This window comes from Chinchilla lanigera, unplaced genomic scaffold, assembly GCF_000276665.1.
Source record: "Chinchilla lanigera isolate Chin_1 unplaced genomic scaffold, ChiLan1.0 scaffold00020, whole genome shotgun sequence".
Taxonomy (NCBI): domain Eukaryota; kingdom Metazoa; phylum Chordata; class Mammalia; order Rodentia; family Chinchillidae; genus Chinchilla; species Chinchilla lanigera.
The window spans coordinates 3,023,741-3,040,200 of record NW_004955421.1 but is presented as its reverse complement, the minus strand read 5'-3'; positions in this window follow the sequence as shown (position 1 = coordinate 3,040,200).

Below are 16,460 nucleotides of genomic sequence, written 5' to 3'. Positions count from 1 at the left end.
TATATGTAGACATAGGATAGCTAAGATAGTCTTACTACTGATTTCTATTGCTTTATTGAAAGGTACACTTAATGTTTAATTGTTTGATCAGTCTTGCATGCCTGTATTTGTTTATCTGAGTAACCAACTTGAAGACATCAATATATAATACAACAAATGTTGTTAATTTCCTATCACCTTGTCTGAAATTCTGTATTGCCTATATTGTTTTTGTGCTATTTTGTAAATGTGTGCATGTTTGTTAATGGGTTTTTTTTCTTCTATCTTCAAAATAAGCAAGCGTAGAAGAAACTTGACTATGATGTTTGGATCTGCGGTCTTTGGGAGGTGATTAGGATTGGCTAAATTCCTCAAGGAGGATGCTCTACCATTGAATCCTACCGACTTTAACAAGGAGGACAGACACAGGAGGCACACACACACAGGCACACTCCATATTTCTTGCTTTTGTGATGCCCCACACCACTTTGAGATTCTATCGGCAAGAAAATCATCAACAAATGAAGCCACTTGACCTGAGACTTCTAAAACATTAGCCAAGATAAATTTCTTTTTCTCTGTAACTTGCCCAGTGTATGACATTGTGTCATTGACAACAGAAAATGAACTACTATGCATGGTGTGAAGCTCCAGACTATGACAAGAAAGCAACAGTCCAAAAATTACTGCTATTTTCTATAAAGCAGTGAAGAGCTCAAGTCAAACCCAGAACAAGAGAGGAGAGTTTATCAAATCAAACACAATGCATAGAAAAAACTCCTTAGAAGTCCATTATTTAGCATTAGACTCTTAGTAGTCCTACCGCTTGTATATCTGATGGGAGTAGTAAAGAGATAGGAAGCAGAATTTTTTAGTAATAACATTATTTCTTGCTATTTTTTCTTTTCAAAATTTTATTAATATGTTTGAAGTACATAATATTTACGTTCATCTTGGTAGATGTCCTTAACATATCTTGATTTCTTTTATTCCCTTCCTCTCCTCTCTCTACTCCCTCCCTCTAGATCTCCTTTCCCTGTTTTCTTTGTTTCTTTCTTTGTGTCTTTCTTTGTGTCTTTCTTTCTTTCTTTCAATTGCAACATGCAATGATTACATTCATTGTGGGTAGTTGACACATCTAAATTCATTTTATGTCCCCTTTCCTTCCTACTACTTTCCATCTCTTGGTCCCCTTTCCATTTGCAAAAGATCTGTTTCCCTGTTTTCTTTTATCTGTCTTTCACTTTGCTCTGTACTTTATTTATGCCTTCAGTTTCTCACATTAAAAGAACCTTATAGTGTTTAACATTGTACATCTGATTTATTTTACTTAGCATTGTTTTCCTTTTTTATTTTATTTTGTTTTGTTTTGTTTCCAGTACCAGGAATTGAACTCATGACCTTGCACTTGCCAGGCAGGTGCTGTGCTGCTGAGCTAAATCCCCAGCCCTTTATTTAAAAAATTTTAAAAAACTAACAAAACAACAATGAAGACAAAGCAAAACAGTTCAAAAACAAGAAAAATGATACATGACCTCAGAACAAAATGATAGGAATTAACAGTGGTTGCTACATTACATACTGTTATCTTCAATCAATTACTCAGCCCACCAGACATAATGATGTAAGATTGATCAAACAATCAAAGACCATAATAATAAAAAACAACAATATTTAAAATGATGCAGAGCTTCACCATACAAGATGGTAGGAGTTCAACAATGTTTTTTATACTACATATTGTTGCTTTCAGATCAGTCATTCTGATTATCAGATTCAAGCTTGCAAAATTGGTCAAGAAAAAAGAAAATTTTAAGCATTGACTGTTCCTTTCAATTTGTTTTTTCATTTAAAATTTATATGTATATATAAAGCTAGCTGGAATAGGTGTATTGTTGATGTCTGTGGTTTATGGAAAACGTTATGGTTTGAAGTTGCATCTTAATCCTACAAATGATACAGATGTATCCTTCCTTATAACAGAATAATGTTCCATCATATTTAGATACCACATTTTCTTTATCCATTAATCTGTTGGTGGACACATAGTGTGCTTCCAAGATTTAGCCATTATGACTTATATTGGTATAAAAATTGGTCTGCATGCATAATGTAATGTCTTTATCTCTTTCAGGAAAGTGCCTAGTTGCTGAAGCAAATGGAATTTCTGTTTTTAGTTTTTTGATGGAGATTTTTAGCTTAATCCATGATATAATATTTCTGATGCAAATATGCAAGATTTTAATGCTTGGTAAATGTAGATGGTGAATGCATGGGTTTGGCTGTGTTTTCTGTCATTGCATGCATAGATGAAAATCTTCATAAAATAAGTAACCAGTAAGATGATAAGTAGTTAAATAGGAAAAATTGTATGAAATGGCAAAAGTCTTAAATGAGTGAATTTTGGAGGGATTTTTCATTTTTTTATACTAGCATTTATCTTGTTAACCCAAAGATCAGCAAAATTCATACTTTAATATACAAGTTTATTTCTTGAATATATTTGAAAATGCTATCAAAGGTGACTTAGAATACTCAAAGAGAATTTCAATGAAATTAAATAAATTTGAACTATTTCTTGAAAAAAGAGAGAGTTTGCAACATTTAAAAGTTCAACCAAAGGAAATGAACATGTGACACTCATAATCTTTGGATGTCTGTAATACTGTTATCTCATCTCATCTACTACTTATCATATCTATCTATCTATCTGTCTGTCTATCTTTCATCTATTCAAACATTCACTAGATTTGTAACTTCTCAGAAAAATAGATTTTCCATTTCACACAGCTTTAATCCTCATTCATTAAGGATAATATATACTTGAAATCAGGTCATATTGATTCTAAATATTGTGCCCTTACTTTATATTCCTTCACTCAGGAAGAGCATAATGTGATCTATATATCAGAGAAGATAGAGTGAATAATACTTATCCTTTACCTGTAGAATTTCTATGTAGGTGGTGAAACTAAGTAAATGAAGAGATAGATAATTAGGCAGAAAATCTATTAAAATTTTTGCAAGGTTACAGGAACTCACAGAAAGTGTTAAGCCTGGAGGTTACAAGAGAACATGTGTGCTGCAGAACAATAACACCAGAGGCGATGCTGAGGCAGCCTGAAAGAGCAAAACTATAAGAAAGAAGGGTACTTAGTGCTTCATTGGCTGAACTGAAGGAAGAGTGAGGCCCTGTGGATGAAAACACAGCCAGTATAGTAGTACAGTAATAGCATCTTATGACAACAAGTTGAAGGCCAATAAAGAGTAGTTAAGATAGCAATATGGTTGTCTGGCCATGACAGTTAAAGGCATTACAGACTGAAAAATAATATCTCATCAGAATCAAATCGATCAGAATCAACTGATTTTAGGAATTTTTACCTCTCCCTTGCAGCTTTGATAAGACTATCTTTCTTCATAAGCCTTTGAATTATCATTTACCCAAAAAGATTATACACAAATTTCTTTTGGAGCATGTTATAATGGAAAATGTCTAATCCCAGAATGAAATTTTTCATTTAAATAATGTGGCAGATGTCTAATGTTCAATTTACCCATTTTACTGTTCTTTCATGTTATAAGAGGGTTTGGCTTTTCTACTCCCTTTCATTTCATTGGGATACTGTGACAATTTCTGACCCATTGGTGATAATCAGATCTGGATGCATCTTATGAGCTGGATGGTTTCTTTGCTAGTGGAAGATGTTTAGATGCTTTTATACTCCTACCAGAGTGATCAGCAGCATTCTTGATGGTGGGTTTTTTATTAATTTAAGTCTGTAAATAAGACTATCCAGGGGATGATTTCCTAATCAACCCTTGGTAAATTTCTATTAAAAGGAATAAACAAAAATTGTTTGGGGGTAGCTCCAGGATATCGGAGTTTCTATTACCAACTACAAGATTGAACCTCTCTTCATTAGCACACCACAAGTAAGTTTCTTCTGACACTGATAGTCAAGATATGATGGACTAAATTTGTGAACCACATCAAGAATCCTGGACTTGTGTAAATGGAGATTTCTTGAGTGAGAAATTAAATTGCTGGAACACTGTGAGAGAAGCAGAAGTTTTCTTCCGTTTCATGAGGGAGCACTACTCAGAATGTGTCTGTGAAGTGTGAACTGTTTGGATGGTGTGCCTGTGGATGAAACTGCCAAATTAATGGGGGCATTGAGTCATAAATTTTCTGTAAGATCTCACATTTCTCTAAGTGATAGTTATGAATAAAAAATATTAAATTTTACATTAATTACATTCTCATTAATAGAAGTATGTATACTATTAATGGAATGTATTATAAATCAATATATGTTTGATTTCAGAGCAATGACGGTGCTGAAGAGGAAAAATTTGTCTCAATGATAAAGTCAAGGGCCAGGGATACAACTTTGCAGCACAGTGCCTTCCTGGCAAGCGCAAAGTCCTGAGTTCAATTCCCAGTAACAACAACAAAAAAAGATAAAGTCAGTAATTATCATTGATAGACTAATGTGAATGAGTAAGTCACAGCGATTAAGCATAGTAATATCAGATATTTAAGTGGGGACATAGCTAAAAGCACAAATCATACCATAAGATAAAAATATTTTAAGAAAGTTGTGATTTTATTTTATTTGCATAATGATTAGAGATAACAGTTATTGAGTGTCCCAATCACTGCTCAAAATGTTTCACAAGTATGAATGTATTTAAGTGTTTTACATGTGAATGGATTAATTTTTTGGCACGATGATGTAGATGATGTAGCCCCATTGTGTAAGTGAGAAAGCAAAAGCATGAGAGATGAAGTGTTAAAATACAAAACCGTTTGTAATAGAAATCAGTTACAATTTTTACATTTGCCATTTACCTAGTTATTCATTTTGCTCTATCATTTGAAAGATCACAGCATTCATAGGACTCAACAACTTGAGTCTGTTATGCTATCAAAGCTCAGCTTGCTTAACAGAAGTGAGGATAAAAGTTCTTCCCTTCTACTTCCTGAACCTGTTATGAAAATCCAATAAACTTGACTCATTTCAGAAAATAAAGAAGAAAGCATAAGGTGTGATGAGCACATGGCTCAAGATTACCTCTACCCATGCTCGAGTCACTCCCAAGTTATGGGACCAGAGGAGAATGGAGTCTGGGTAGGGAGCAATTACTCTGGAGAAGTGGAAAGTGTCCAAGAAGTAGCAAAAGTTAGAAAAATAAATGTAGCTATTTATCTCCTAAACTGGGTCAACAGTGTTATCAACTGCAGGAATCTCATGAAAAGTGGTGAAAGCAAGGGAAGCAGTCACATGTGCCATTCAGAACAATGCTCTAGGGTCAAGATTCAGTGAGACAGCTGTGAGGTGCTGGAGCTCCCTGTTTACAAGATAGACCAAGCAAGCCCTGTGGCAAAAAGAGAGTTAGGCTAGTGATGTGCTTAGTTGCAAACAGCAAAATTCATTTGTGCAAAAGCAAGTCCACCTAACTGGGTCCGTTTCCTTCTTTCCTTGTCACATCCAAGGTATGGCAAATTCAGTTAGGCAAAGAATGTGTATTAACTTTTTAAAAATATAACAGGGGGAGAAAAACTGTTAAAAATTATGTTGTAAACTCAAGAAGCTATATAGAGCTCACATCCCTATTCATTCCCTTGCAGAGTTATGCTATAGCTATTAGAAAAAAATGATAACGCGAAAAAAGAGTTCTATAAACAATTCCAGTGAAATTAGTTACCCAATTCTAATTTTAAATGAATGAATGTAAGCATGAAACAAAATCTAGAATCTTGGAAGACATAGAATAGTCTTAACCAAATACTCTGTGTTTTATTTAGAAAATGATATGCGATTATTTTGTAGAGAAAAGAAAAAATCTGTGATGGGATTTTCTATTTCAATGTGCAAGCATTATGGTTTTTGAAATATAGAGAACAAAGTCTTATGTGTTCTGTAAAAATTAAATTGAAAAGATTTTTAATATAGCAAGATATTTCTACATTAAGTGAAGAATAAAAGAAAGGAAAGAATTCTTCAACCAGCTTAAAGAACTCAGAGCTGAAGGAACGAATTAAAACAGGTGGAAGTATTCATACAAGAAGCACAGGGGAAACTAGTAGGGATGATTGGAAAGGATGTTGACGAGCGGCTATTTCAGAAAGATTTCAGGAATGATAATAAAAAGAGATATATGTACTAATTAACCAAGATGGTTACAATTACTATGCACTGCAAACATATGATAAAAATAAGTAAAATATTTTAAAATGCTAGACAGTGAAAGACAAGACAAAGGAGAAAGGAAGGGAATAAATAAGATATTTGGCCAAAAACCCTTGAGAGGTGTTAACTTTTCCTCTGGAAAGCTAAACTGTGCTTCCATTACGATGTGGACTTTGTCCTGAAGAGGACACAATGCTTTATTCTTCAGGGGACCCCAAGAGGATCAAAATATTGCAAGGAAATGTATGAATGTTTGGGAGGACAGCTGCCTCAGTTGTGAGGCAAGGAGGGACACCACTTTCCATGTGTAAACAAGATCACGGGAGGACTGCGGAAAGAAACATAAGTTTTGCTTTTACTAAATAAGGGATTTTAATGATAAGGAGCCTATTTGAACTGGATTTTAACAGAGCTTATATAAGATTGAGGATAAATTGATGGTACAAGTGGACTAGCATAAGAAATGTTGAGGAAGTAGTGAATATTCTGAGTTCATTGTCACCCTTTTTCTTGACAGAGGGCAGGAAGCACTAACTTCTGAACTTGGCTTCTGACTAAAAAGCATGGTCCTATATTTGAATTGAACTTTCCCCAGTTTATTATATCTGAGATATTAGAAGGCTACTTTACTTATGTAAACTTCAGTGCTGTATTCAGTAAATTGAGATTAAAGTATGCAATCCAATTGCTAGGCATGGTGGCCCATGCCTGTAATCTCAGCACTTGGGAGGTTGAGGCAGGAGGATTGGCATGAGTTTGAGGACAGCGTGGGCTACAGCCCAAGACTGACCATTTTTCAAGGAACCTTGATTCTTTTAGTGCAAAGTGATATTTAGAAACTATGTCTTATTTTTAGGTGTGATAGAACTAGAAAATATCTACCTATCTGTCTATTTATACATGCATGAGCATATATATAAATATAATCAGGCTAAGAGTATACAGTATAATTAAACACTTTTAATTGATTTGCTGGCTGAGTAAAAATATTAAAGGACACCAACTGAAATAAATGTATGAATTACTTAAAATTTATAAAGAAATAAAGTAACAAAGGATAAAAGCATGGATACAGTAGACCTAAATGTGATTATCCAGATGTTGAAAATTTCCATATCAAAATGTTAGTGAATTTACAAACAAATAAGTAGCTTTAGTACAAAATGTGACAAATGTATGGAGATAATATGACAACCCAAATATTGATTATATTTATACAATCCAGCAATTAATATATTGAAAATATAATGTATTAAAGAACCCCCTTTGCTGAGACAACAAATAAGCATGTTACCAAACAACAAATTTGACAAATGAAGTGCAAGACTTTTTAGAAATAACAAAACTATTAAAAGAAATGTTTAAACTGAAGGAGAAATAAATCTTGATGATAGATGAAAAACCTAATTATCTAAACATACAAGTTATTCTTTTTTTTTTTTTGTCATTTTCTTCTGGTACCAGGAATCAAACTCACGACCTTGCGCTTGCCAGGCAAGCGCTTTGCCGCTGAGCTAAATCCCCAGCCCCCGTACAAGTTATTCTTAGATTATAAATTTGATGGCATTCTAAAGCAAATCTTAGCAGTATTATTTATGTGTGTGTGGTGAGGGGGTACGTGTAATTTTTGGTTTCTATTCACTTCAGAGCTAGAAAACATACCTTGTTCTAAGATCAGGAGAACTTAATTGTTAAATAATCAAGAGTCTATATTGATTGGTTTGCTCTTGGGGAGGCCAAGAAATGATCTGGAAGAGGATTAAGGACATAACTATGCAAACTACATCATATTGTTGCAGAAAAACAATATCAAACCAAATGAAGGACTCTTTGCATAGAGGAATTAGCAGGCAAATTTTATTATGCTAACAAGCTAGGAAACTCAGAAATTCAGATCACCATTCCAGAGTCAGATTTCAGTTCAGTTTAAATATGGTTTGCAAACAGAAAATACAAAGCTGGTAGCAGTTTACTACATGATTGGCTATGTGTAATACCAGAATTACATCATATATTGTCAGACAGAATTGTACAGGAACATTCTGGAAGGGAGGGGGTCTGAGAAGAGTAAGTAGAGTTGAAAGTGTCCTTGACTGGGCCAGTCTTTCCCAAACATGACATCCTTGAAGTCCTTGAAGCAAGTTAGAATTACTGCATATTTTTAAAACACAGTCCGGACACAGTCAGTTTGACCCCACATATTGTTAAGGGGGAACATGTGGACCTAGACAGCTAAGGCTAAATGAATGCAGTGAGCTAGCTACATGACAAGCAGTAGAGCCCGTAGTCACAGGCCTCCAGTTGATTTCTAACTTTTGCTATGATATGCCTGCAAGTCTGCTAGTCTATGAATGCGCCTTACAATATTAATATTAGCTTGACCATATGAAATTTCCAGTTTTGCTTTCAAATGTAGTGGAACATTGGCAAATTCATGTGGTTCATGAATATGAACACATGGTTTTAAAAGTACAATGTACTCTGTGAATATGACACCATGGAAAATAATAAAAATGTATCACTATATAAAATAGAATTTTTGCCTGAAATATATTGGTAATGTGGCAGGTTTAACAATATTAATTCTGCCCTTGCAGGAACAAGGGGTTTCTTTTTTTTTTTTTTTTTTTTTTTTTTTCATTTTCCTATGTCATTTTCAATCTCTTTCTTCGGAATTCTATAGTTTTCATGATAAAGAATTTCCACATCCTTGGATAGGATGACTACTGGAGAGCCCGGCAGTGAGCCTCATTCTCCTGCCAGGTGTTACAGCACAAAAAGTAAAGAAAGAAAGAGCAAGAGGTAAAATGTCAGTACAGTGGGGATCTAGGATGACCAGTGGTTCATGAGGAACAAAAGGCCAACAGGTAGCCAGAACCTCAGCATTTATTAATTGGGGAGGGAATTTGAGGAGGGGATCATCAGATGACTCAGAGCGGGTGGTGGAGGATCCTGCCTTGGAGCACTTTTGTCTCAGTAGTTTCAGCAGTCTTAGTCTTAGTCTTAATCTTAGTCTCAGTATTAGTCTTAGTGCTTTCAGTCTTAGTCTTAATAGGTGGGAGAGGATGACCCACCCCTAAAGGGATAATTAGGAAGTCTCAAAAGGTTGATACCAAAAATCTCAAGTCTCTGTTCATCCCTCATGGAAGCATGTAAAAACAGCCATTGTGAATTGCGGGTCCTCAGCAGTTGATCTCTAAGTATTTAATTTTTTTGAAGCCTATGTCCTAGTGAATGCAGTTTAATTATACAATAGCTAAAATCAGGTATTACTCTTTCTAGTTTCTGAATGTAATTTCTGAATGTAACCCAGGAACATAACTACACAAGTATTTTTCCTCATCCAGAGAAGTCCCTAGTAGATAAACATCTGGAACAATATTACTGCTTTTAGAGCTAAATTTTTGGATTATATTCACTTTGAGCCAGGCACAGTGCTCAGTGCTTGCATTCTTTGACGGAAACCTCATCTGCACAGAAGACTAGATCAAGAGCACTATGTTTTAAAATTGAGAGTTAACAGGTCAAAGAGTATGAAAGAGAAGAAATGTAGTATGAAATTAATTTACAAAATGAGGGCTAAAGTTAATAAAGCTATACTGGGAAGTTTTGCTAAATAAGTAGATTGTGTTGTTTTCATGACAGAAAAAGTCACTGAGTGGTCATAGGTATTAGTCTATTTCATTATATAGTCATTGGACTATCTATAAGTATACAAACATATGTTGCAAATCTTAAATATACATAAAATTTATTTTAAAAGAAGGAATGGATTTATAGAAATAAACTTCTTTGTGTAGCGGTGCCAAGAACAGTCTTGTGAACCATTTCCAAAAGTAGCATTTTATTTCATTGTACAAATAATTTATTCAGAGGATGTTTCTATTAATGATTTTCTAAAATCTGGGCACCTCTAAATAACTCTGAGGGGAGAAAATGAATTAACAACAGTCAAGTATAACCATATTTACTTGTGCATTCAAATGGTTTATTTAGAAATATTTTGTTCCTTAGAACCAACTTTAGTGAATGCTATCCAAAATCCACTCAGATCCCCTTAACAGGGTTATAGTACTTATTCAGAGGCTCTGATTTTTGGCTAATAAGTGTTCACAGATACTCTTTTTTTTCTGGTCTCAAAATTGCCTTTTACTGAGTGGGATCCTCAGGCCCCACTTTGGTCAATGAGATTCTTACATGAGAACAAAAAAGACCAGCATTCTTGACTCATATTTGGATAAATTTTGAGGTACAATACCTGTCCCAGAGGACCCTATGAGATCAGAATGAATCTAGACTCTTGTTGACAACAAATCTTATCTTTTAGCATTTGCTAGTATATTGTCTTTGACTTCCTTCTGATCATATCCTACAATCTTACACTCAGACAAAAATGTCAGTCTCAGGTCTTGTTTCTACAAAATCTCACTTAAAATATCATGTCAAAAATAGCCAAGTTCAGAGTTCTCATGTTTCAATATAATTTGAAGACATGTTTAACAATGAAGCAACTACCAGTAAAAGTGGATCAGTTTTCAATGTGTAGTACCTCTTACTAAATAAACTACAAGTGTTCTATAACTTACGAAACCTGTTAAAAATCTGCTTCAAAAGAGATAACTGGCTGGCTTTTTAAAAATTGAACTATAACTTTCTAGTAAACAGAAAATTACCCTAAAATTATGTTGACTACTATTTCTTAGCCAAGGCTATATCTAATAAATATTCTGTACTTTGACATCTATGCTTCTGGCATGTCTCTACCTCTAACTTTCTAAACTGTTACTGTACAAAATCATTTCATGTTTCATTATTCCAATTTCCTTATCACTAATTAGAGAAAAGTATAAAACATGACGGTTTTCATTAATCATTTATAGTAATTACATCTTAATTGCTGTGTACAATTTCTCAATATGCACATAATTGTTCTTAAAAAAACAAACAGTATGCAAGGTTAATAATGAACATAATACTGTCTCACCCAATCTTTATTATTTTTTCTAATGGCAATGATTTCCTTATCATGTTAAGCCAGGTTGTCATTTCACTGACTGCTTTTTTACTGCTAGTGTATGTTACTAATACAGACGTATAGAACGAGAAGGTTTGTTGTGGAAATTTGTTACATTTATTCAACCTATCTTTTGGGGGGCGTTGTTTTCTGGTACCAGGAATCGAACTCACGACCTCGCACTTGCCAGGCAGGTGCTGTGCCGCTGAGCTAGATCCCCAGCCCCTATTCATCCTATCTTGATCATTTTAAATCCCATGACCCATCTCTCCCCTTCCTCCCTTCTTCCTGTGGTCCTCCTTCTCCATCTCCCAAAGTCTATGTTATAGTTTCCTCTCCTGTCTCCATTTTATTTGTTAGCTTTCTGTGTAAGAGAAAACATGTGATATTTAACTTTTTCAGGCTGGCTTATTTCTCTTAGCATGAAGGTCTTAGGTTTCATGCATATTCTTGCAAGTAACATGACTGTGTTCTTCTTAATGGTTAAATAATATTCAGATATATACATATATATTCAAATTATTCACTCATCTTTTGAGAGGCACCAAGGCTGTTTTCAGAACCTAACTATTGTGAGTTGTGCAGCTATAAACATGAGTATACCTGTGTCACCAGAGTGTATTTTCTTTAATTCTTTTGGGAATATAGCCAGGAGAAAGATGTTGTCACAAATAACAGAATTTTATCATTTTTATGCCAAATAGTATTACTTCATTTGTATGTTACTATGCTTTCTGTATCCATTTATGGACAATAATGTTTCCATTTCATCTTTTGTGAATAGCGTGTCAGTAAACCTACCCACTACCTTTAACAAAATATTTTCTAAGACCCCTTCAAAATAATGAACAAAACCAAAAAGTCTTAAAACCATGAACACAATGTATTAAATCATATTTTGATATAGAACATTTGTAACATGGCAATTTAGAAAAGACTTACAAATCAAATAGGACAATATTTGTCACCTGCTGCTACAATTAGTTCCCTATTTGAAGTGCAAAAATACAGAGCTTCATTGCTTATACCTGCCTTCTATCTCTATTTTGAGGAACAGATAATTTGAAATTTTGCCAAGAGCACAGTAGAAGCCCATTAAACACCAGTTCCTCTGTTTAATCTCTCAATGTTTCATTTCTCCTCTACTAAATGTAACATTCTTTTTATGACCTCTTCTACACATGCTACAGGAATCACATACAATCATTTACCTTCTGCTTAGGCACCCCGATGAATAGGGTTTCACATAATAACAAGAAGCCAGAATCTATTTGTATTTTTATCTATTTGTTTTTTCCTGGGTAACAAAAGATAGTCCCCAAACTCAGTGGATTAAACAATAACTATTCAGTTGAGACCTATGAGTTAGCAAATGGTGTAGTGTTGCTCTGAGGCACCATCATTTGATCTGATTTGGATTTTCTGACCTGATTTGATCCATTTCTGTACTGACTAAGGGCTAAGTAGCCTTTGTTGGGAAGGTTAATTTATTTGTCATAAGTTTTCTTATCTACTGATAAGTTGTACACTGAAGTTCCCATGATATTACCTTCCATGAGTAAAAGCAGAAGTGGAAAAAGGACCAAGGCAGGTTAGCATGACACAGTTTTTTCCATGTTATATTGGCAGAAGTAAGTCATAAGTCCAGTTGGCTGGGGTCGGTATACTCTTCATTTTCTCTCTTCCAACAGGAGGATCTGTGAAGAACTGTGTCCTTTTTAAAAAAATTATCACACATAGTAAAAATGCTTATATGATAGGTTTTTGAGGACAGATCCAAGTAATAAAAAGCTAAAAGTCTGAAAAATACCAGGTTGAGGACCAAGGCAAGGATGTAACCTGCAGCAGAATCTCTGATTTTTGCTCATCATCTTTTTGAGTTTGCAAGTTAATACATTAAATATATAAAGTGGTATCAAAATAAGAATAATATATCTTGATAGGTGAACATCATATGAAATTTGAATTTCAGTGTTCACAAAAGTTTTACTGGAAAATAACAAAGCCTACATATTTACAGGTCATCTGTCACTGCTTTTAGGCAAGAGTTGCTAGATTTTAGCAGTGGCAAAAAAGACTGCATGTGGCATATGTAGACTACAATGAGTGCTATTGACCCTTTCCACAGAAACTGTGAGCTTGTCTAATTTGTCATATATTTGATTATGACTTATGTCTAGATGTTCCCACAAAGCCTCATATGCTCATAGGTGGTACGTTTTTTGGAGTTATGAATTGGATTAAGGTTGTGTAAATATGGATTAAAGATGTGATAATTAAATTAGTCCACTGATTGGCTTAGCATAGGTCTGGGTGTGGGTAATGGGAACCCTCACGCTGGGTGTGGTGGCACTGACCAATAGGCTTGTAGCCAAGACTGAATATAAAGGGAAAGATGGCAGGCTGGTTGCTTCCTGCCTGCCTTGCCATGAACTGTTTCTCCTCTCTCATGTATGCATGCCATGCCACCAGGTCTTGGAGCCAGTCAAATGTGGACTAAAACCTTTACAAAATGTGAGGTGAAATGAACTTTTCCTCTTGTAGTCCTTAGCGCATAAGACGAATTTTGTCATCAATACACATAAATCTAGATCTGCCAGTCACATTTTATTCTTTAGAATATTTCTTTTGATGAATTATTCATTTTAATTTTGTCAGTTTTATTGTATTAAACAATGGGTACTTACCAGAAAATATCACAAAAGTGAAGCATTGAGTTTATAATATTTATGGAATGTTTATTGAAAGCATCAAAATTTTCAACATCAACTAGTTTTTAGTGTAGAAAATCTCAAAATGAACATCAGAAATAAATTCCCATATGAGCTACAATGAAAGTACCAATCATACACTATAAGAGATAATCTTTACTTCATCATATTTAAGGTCATCTGCACACATGACAACAGTGCATTCCGTACACACATCACTTACACTGATAGCACATGCTTTTTGTTTTCCTGACCTTTTTGTAGGACATACTTGACATTTCAGTGGTCTTGCTGTTTTGTCAGGATGTTCCTATTATATCATACAATGGGTAGTAAACAGGAATATAAAATATCATTTAAATAAGTTATTAAATTATTATTATGTCTTTGTGTGTAGAATGGACATCAACATTTTCACATCACTATGTACTTGTTTATAAAACCTAAATGATAACATTAAAAATTAAAACCTAGGGAACTACAGTGTAAGCACAAACAAAAGTTGACCACAGAAATAAAGTGTGATTCAACTGTCACACCCAAGACAGTCTTCACACTTGACAACTTTATGTTCCATACGTAAGTATTGCTTATACCAATAGCACATACGTCTGTTTTCCTATACTTTCTTGTAGGGCACAGTTGAACTCTTTTTTCCCCTTGTTACTATAGTAGGTCTTTGTGATGCTGCACCTGCCTGTTCACCTGTCAGGTCATCAATATTCTCCACAATGTTTTTTGCATAGTTTTCTGGGCAAAAACATTTCGATTTTCCTCTGCTATAAGTGATCTCTTATGAACTTTGATCCCAGTCCTCTAAGAAAATTTCTCTGTGAAAATTTTCATTTGTTATTTTCTTTGTAAACTATCAAACTATTTATGTCACATATGTTTAGGATCAATTAAAACACAACCATTGGCCAATGTTTGTATTTTAAGTGACATCATAGTTGCTGCATACCTCATCAAAAATATCCACTCCACCTCTGCTTTTACTGTTGGAAGTTTCCATCTCAGGCTTCCACTTTGTTGAGGTTTCCCTATCAATATTTCCATCATGGGGACTGGGGATTTAGCTCAGCGGCAAAAGTGCCTGCCTGGCAAGCGCAAGGTCGTGAGTTCGGTTCCCGGTACCGGAGAAAAACCAAAAAAAAAAAAAAAAATTTCCATCATGGTGAAATGTTGATATCCGTAGTAGCAGTTTGTTTTTCTTTGGTGTATATGAGCCCAATGTTATATCTTTCTGAAATCCAATATCGCACTATACAATTCTCTGTTTTGAAATTGCAACATTTCATTTGGAATTTCTGCTTTATTTATTCTTGTGTGCAAATCCTGTGCTGGGCAACTTGTGCTCTGTTAACAAATGTAACATCAGTTGGAAACCACAAAACCAATTGTCAAATGTCACATTCCAAATAGTTTGGGAGAGGGGAGCAACACATCTGTTCACAACATCATTCAGCTTATTATTATAGGAACAAGGATGTGATGGCTGAATTGCACAACAAATGTCTAAAGTAAAAGCATAATACATCTTTGCATTTACAAGGGCATAAATTTTTATGCCATATTTTGACCCATCATTTTTCCATTAGTCTTTTACATTCCTAGAATCACCATAAGAAATCTGCTAAGTACAGCAGACATATCACTGCTTTCAGTTCAGCTAGTGACGTGTCATAAATTTTTGCTTTTCAGCTTTTTTAATTTTAAAGAGAATAAAAAACAATAAACCAAAACATTAAAAATGATACAGAATTTCAAAAAACAAGATGATATGAATTCAGCAAGTCTTGTTACATTGCATATTTTTGTTTTAAATATGGCTATTAGTGTACACAGTATGTTTTACTTGCATTTCAGCTTTTGTGCATTTCACAGCATCTTATAACATTTTGTCTGTTACAGTTTCCAAGACTGAATGGAAGTGCTGGCATTCTGTCCAATAGGTTTCACCCCTGCCAAAAATTTCACTATTGTTTTGGACTTAATTCTAACAGTAGGTCATTCCAATTGGTTGTGTGGTCATTTCACAACATTTTGTACTCACTTTGCTGTTTTCTTCATCGTTTGAATCAAACAGGTCTGTATCAGTTGATTCTTTCTCCATTTCACTGTTATAGAAACTTTGGGTTTCCTCATTGTCGTTGTCATCATCATTATCATCATCCACCCAAACCACTCTTCTCTTATAAAAACATGCATTTTTCCATTATCAACAATCTTCATCATGCATAATTAATCTTTTTAAAATTTTTTAAAAATTTTTATTTTAAAGAAAAAGAAACAAAAACAAAACCCCACAAAATTTAAAGAGTGTTTTGCGTGGATGATGTTTCCAATTCTTCTAGTAAGATACCCAGGAGAAGAATAACTGGGTCAAATGGGACCTCCAATCCTAGGGGGGTTTTTGGGAGGAGGGGTACTGGCAATCAAACTCAGGACCTTGTGCTTGCCAGGCAGGTACTTGTGCCACTGAGCTATGTTCCCAGCCCCTGTCCTAGTTTTTTTGTGGAATCTCCACACTGATTTCCACAGTGGTTGTACCAGTCTACA